We start from the raw sequence: 5966 nt of genomic DNA, 5'->3' as shown, positions 1-5966 counted from the left end.
AGGGAAGGAAAAGAGAAGAAGAGAAGAAGAAGAAGAAAAAGAGAAGGAGGAGAAGCGGGTTCGGTTGCTGCCGGTTAGGGGTTGCAGTAGCAGGGAAGGAAAAGAGAAAGAAAAGAAGAGAAGAAGAAGAAGAAAAGAAGAAAGAGGGGGGTTCGGTTGCTGCCAGTTACAGCAGCAGGGAAGGAAAAGAGAAGAAGAGAAGAAGAAGAAGAAAAAGAGGAGGAGGAGAAGCGGGTTCGGTTGCTGCCGGTTAGGGGTTGCAGCAGCAGGGAAGGAAAAGAGAAGAAGAGAAGAAGAAGAAGAAAAAGAGGAGGAGGAGAAGCGGGTTCGGTTGCTGCCGGTTAGGGGTTGCAGCAGCAGGGAAGGAAAAGAGAAGAAGAGAAGAAGAAGAAGAAGGAGGAGGAGTTAGTGCGGCTGCGGTTCTGCTATAGGGAAAAGAAGAAATAAAGGAAGAAATGATGGGGAAGAAATTAGGGCTTGAGATCCTAATCTAAGGGTCTAGATCAAAAGAACAAAAAATAACTTAAAAAAAAACTAAACCAAATCAAAGGTAAACATAAAAAAACAATTAAACTTAATTAATCTAAAAAATCAATTACCTAAATACCTTTAATTGGACCGAAATAAATCAATTCATATCTAATGAACCGTATTGAACCCAAATGAGACTAATTAAACATAATTAATCTAAACAAATCAATTATTAATAAATTAGGAATTAATTTATTAAATTAGATAAGCTAGTTCTAAACTGCAATTAGGAGAAGAAAAATACCTTAAGCCAGCTTTAATCAAGGAACAAGGGGAGATAACCCTTGTGCTTTGAGCCCCCAAATCCAACCAAACTGGATAAGATCTCCCGGCTCAATGAAGGATTAATGTATTAAACTTTTAAACTTGGAGAATGTTTGATTTTAGAGGGAAGAAGTTAACCAAAAACCTTAATGGGGCCATCCTCTCTCCCAAATTCTCAATTTTTTCCTCTTTGGAAGAGGGAAAGGGCTATTCTTATAGCCTTGGGACTTGGGACAATTCTCTCAAATTTCCGATGTGGGACTAAAAAACTAGAGAGAGTTGTCCAAAAAGCCTTGCTTTTGGACAAAGGGCAAAGGGGTTTGGGCCTGATGGAGGCCGAGGTGCGGCACGGCCTGATGGAGGCCGAGGTGGAGCACGGCCTGTTGGAGGCCGAGGTGGAGCACGCCCTGATGTAGGCCGAGGTGCAGAACGGCCTGATGGAGGCCGAGGTGGAGCACGGCCTGTTGGAGGCCGAGGTGGAGCACGGCCTGTTGGAGGCCGAGGTAGAGCACGACCTGTTGGAGGCCGAGGTGCAGCATGGCCTTATATAGACAGAGGTGCAGCACGACCTAATGGAGGCCGAGGTGTAGCACGGCCTGATGGAGGCCGAGGTGGAGCACGACCTATTGGAGGTGAGGTGGAGCACGGCTTATTGGAGGCCGAGGTGGAGCACGGCCTGATGGAGGCCGAGGTGCAGCACGGCCTGATGGAGGCTGAGGTGGAGCATGGCCTATTGGAGGCCGAGGTGCAGCACGGCCTGTTGGAGGCCGAGGTGGAGCACGGCCTGTTGGAAGAGCTCAGTCCTGTTGGGGTTTGCGTACATGCCTCAGCCGTGCTGAGGAAAGTGACATATTTTGCTTCATCAGGTGCCATGTGGCACTCTTTGGTTGCTCAGAATGGAATCTGGCACCGAACTTTGGAGTCAACTTTCGGGAGTCATATCTTTCAAACCGTTTGTCGGAATTCAACGTGTAATATGTCGTTAGAAAGCTCAGTCCGAGCACTATCCAATGATGTGAGACACGATTGTAGTCTCGACTGGGAACATTTACGAAAATATGCATAAAGTAGGGACCCAGATCATATAATGAAAGAGAGAATCAGATTCGCATAGTTCTCGCATCAAAGTGTAATGTCCGACTTGAGGGGACAAACAACAATAATCCACAACATCAAATTCTAATTTTTGAAAACATTTTCTCTTGAAAGTTTATAGAAAAATATGGTCATTTTCTACTCTAAGTTTGAAAATTCTCGAAGTCTAAAATATCCAACATGTAATCCTTCATATTGTCATCATTGCCGGGGGGTGACAAAATTCGGTGTCTACAGATTGCCCCTCTTTGACCGAGACCTGTGTAACGGTCAAAAGGCAAAGAAAAGAACACACCATTTTGTCACCAAGAGCAAAGTACTGCCGACATCCGGCTCAAGGATGGCGGAGGTGCAAATGCAAATGCAAAACGAGCAATAAGACCAAAGGTAGGAAATGTCGATCGGTAACACATGCGAAATCAGGTAGCGCATGGATGTTACTATGATTGAAAACCTGCCGCGGTTGGTCAATATAGAGGTAATGCCCACACTGCGTGACGTCGAAAGTTTGAGTTTCCAGCCGCGTGGCTGTCAACTTTGGGATTCTCTGCAGGGGTGATTGTCCTCGCACAACGGTGCTCAGCTGGGATCAACAACGGTGCTCGGTAGTGATCCTAAGGATTCTCAAAAGTTGGCGCGAATAGTCCGTATTGGCAGTCGTTCGAGACTGTGAACCTTGGGATTCTCTTCAGGGGATGATCATCCTCGCACAGCGGTGCTCCGCTGGGATCAACAACGGTGCTCGGTTGTGATCCTAAGGATTCTCAAAAAGTTAGTGCGGATAGTCCGTATTGGCAATCGTGCAAGACTATGAACCTTGAGATTCTCTGCAAGGGATGATCATCCTCGCACAGCGGTGCTTAGCTGGGATCGACAACGGTGCTCGGTTGTGATCCTAAGGATTCTCAAAAAGTTGGTGCGGATAGTCCGTATTGGCAGTCGTGCAAGACTATGAACCTTGGGATTCTCTGCAGGGGATGATCGTCCTCGCACAGCGGTGCTCAGCTGGGATCAACAACGGTGCTCAGTTGGGATCCTAAGGATTCTCAAAAAGTTGGTGCGGATAGTCCGTATTGGCAGTCATGCAAGACTATGAACCTTGGGATTCTCTGCAGGGGATGATCGTCCTCGCACAGCGGTGCTCAGCTGGGATCAACAACGGTGCTCGGTTGTGATCCTAAGGATTCTCACGAAATTGGTGCCGACGATGTGTTTGGTTGTGCACCTACATTGGAATTAGCAAAAGAAAACTTGGGAGATTCTGGATCTCAAATACCTGAATAAGGACATGAATCTTAGCAAAGTTAGCAACAAACATTTGCATTGAAATTAAGAGATCGCAATAGTGTTCGAGATGCCATCACATGCCGAATCCACGAGAGGTCTAGATTCGAAAGCCAAGGGGCTTGGAAAGAGCACCATCATACGAAGGTTAGTGGTTAGTAAAAACACACAAAGCCCATATGTTCATGAAGGAGAATGTTGCTAGTAGATTGATCATGACAAAGTCTTTTTATTGAAAGGGAAAAAAAAAATGGCGCCACGGCTACTACAAGTTTTGAAAAGCAGAAAGGTGGGGAACGACTCCTCAGTAAACGCTACCCAGACCAAAAGATCTTCAATTTAACAACCTTAACCTAGGCGAGCCAAATGGTTCCACGAGGCTGCAATGGAATTCACCAAACCTTCTGTTAAAGCCTCTATGATAGGTGTGGTACCCACATCCCCTAGAGCACCCTGAGGTAAACCGAATTGACGCATGAAGCGAACCGGTATGTAGAAGGAGGTATGGGATATGCCTAACAACCTAACATAGTCACAGCCAGAAGTGTGTAAAACAGGGTTCCGAACTGACCACCAGTGGACTTCCCACCTGATGCTTCGCTCCGTGAGGGCTCCCAGTCGCTCAGGCCAATTTGTTGCATCATGGTAGTTAAAGGTCTGAATTCGCTTGAAATATTGGAACGGTTCCAAATGAGTTGTAACCAAGGGTTGGACCAATTGAAGGCGCTCGACTAACAATACCTGGAGGAGGGCAAAGCACCCATTAAAGTCACTGGTGCGAAAATTTTGCCGACCTATCATAATATCAAGTCCTCTCAAAGTTTCCGCCAAAACAGTAGGGATAATATCGCAACCTTGTCTCAACTTCCGGATGACGTTGATGATGACGGGTAAGCCTCCACACTTGGGGGAGTGCAACAGATAATGAGCGATCAAGCAGAAAAGGAATGCATTCCTTCGATGCACCCTAAAGCTTTCAGTATTTGATCGAAGTGGGGCAAACTCCTGGATAACAGCAAATAGGTTGATTCGATCACTTGCCATGAATCGCTTTGCCTCTTTAGCACTCCAACCGAAAAATTCTCGAATTTCAATCGAGCTAACGGGTTGCAGTGTTGGGCGAAAAACATATCCCCGATGATTGTAAACAAGACAAGCTTGAAATTCTTCCAGAATAGGGTAAATTTCCACGGTTCCGAATCGAAAAACGTGAAGTTCTCGGATCCAGAAATGAGATGCCTCATGTATCAAAGCATGACATGGACTGATGCACTGGAGCTGAAAGAGTGCATGAAGGTGCACCTCTTCAAGGACTTTAGGGTCATCGTCCCTCATTGCTACCATCCATCGGCGGAAAGCGACATCCATGATAATAATGGGAGCAACAAAACACAATTCGGATTTCCTGGGTACATCATAAAATGTCAGTTCAAGGATCAATTTACAGGAAAATATCATATGACACATCCACCAAAGTAAACTGCTTTTTTTTTTTTTTTTTTCATTTGCAAAAGCTAAAAACCCTTTGAGGCAATTTAGAAAATGTAAGATCGGTCTCTCAGATGACCGCGATCATGTCTGGGCCCAAACCCTAAACTAAACCAAATGTTAAGACACACATACCGAAGGAAACTAACCCAATGGTTCTGCCATGGGTAGAGTATGGATACTACTTTGGATAGCGACCTCACGAGAGGATCACACTGACTAAAAAAAAGTTAAGCTGAAAGAGGGGCTATTGAAAACTCTTGGGAACCGTCGAATAGGAGAACGGTAGATGGAGTCTTCTAGCCAGATCAAGACAATTATTTGCAAGGATGACGAGTTCACGAGAGAAATCACGTCAATCAAAATAGTCATTTTGAAAAAAGGACTAAAGATGAAAACTCTTTGGAATCCACCGAATTTGAGAGACGGTGGGAAGAGTTCTTAGTCGGACTCGATCACCTCCTGATGATAAGAGTAGCGAGAAACCATTTGTCTGAAAGGGGAAAGGGATAGCTAAAAATGGAAAATTAGGTCCAATCCACTATGAGGTGTGGCGGAAAATGACCAAGCTTGATTTTGACTTTCAAGCTGCCTACGTATCCTAAAAATTTAGGAATCAGGTCGAGCGTAGTTCATGCCTCAAAGGCAGTTTTCCTTCCTTGCATTCCTTTTTTTTTTCTTTTTTCTTTTTTTTTTCTTTCTTTTTTTTGAATGCGGAGGCTAAACATAATACTTTTTCAGCTGATCTAAGTTGGTTAGGTACTGCAGTTCTTGACCATCAAGATCTACAAGGCGTATTGCCTTCCCTGGGAGGATTTCCTTCACTGCAAAAGGGCCACTCCATTTTGGCCTAAACTTGCCCCTTGGATCATGAATGGGTGCTCTCTGCTCCTTTAAAAACAAATCTCCAACTTCCAAGGAATGTGGGTGGACTTTTTTGTTTAAAGCCCTTACAACTCGCAGTTGATACTTCTTCATGTTTTCCATTGCCTTCATCCTTTTTTCATCAATGAGTTCAACTCCTCGTACCTTGACTTGAGCCAATCCGCTTCTGGAATTTGACTCTCCATGAGAATTCTAAGAGAGGGGACCTCTAGCTCAACCGGGAGGACTGCTTCCATCCCGTATACTAAAGAGTACGGAGTTGCCCCAGTTGGAGTTCTAATAGAAGTCCGATAAGCCCATAAGGCATAAGGTAATTTTTCAGCCCAATCATTGTTCCTATCAGCCATCTTCTGGAGTATGACCTTCATATTTTTGTTTGCTGCTTCAACCGCTCCATTGGTTTGAGGGCAATAAGGAGA

This window comes from Macadamia integrifolia, unplaced genomic scaffold (genome assembly GCF_013358625.1).
Source record: "Macadamia integrifolia cultivar HAES 741 unplaced genomic scaffold, SCU_Mint_v3 scaffold738, whole genome shotgun sequence".
NCBI lineage: Eukaryota > Viridiplantae > Streptophyta > Magnoliopsida > Proteales > Proteaceae > Macadamia > Macadamia integrifolia.
The sequence above is the reverse complement of the archived record's forward strand: the minus strand, read 5'-3'. Positions refer to the sequence as shown.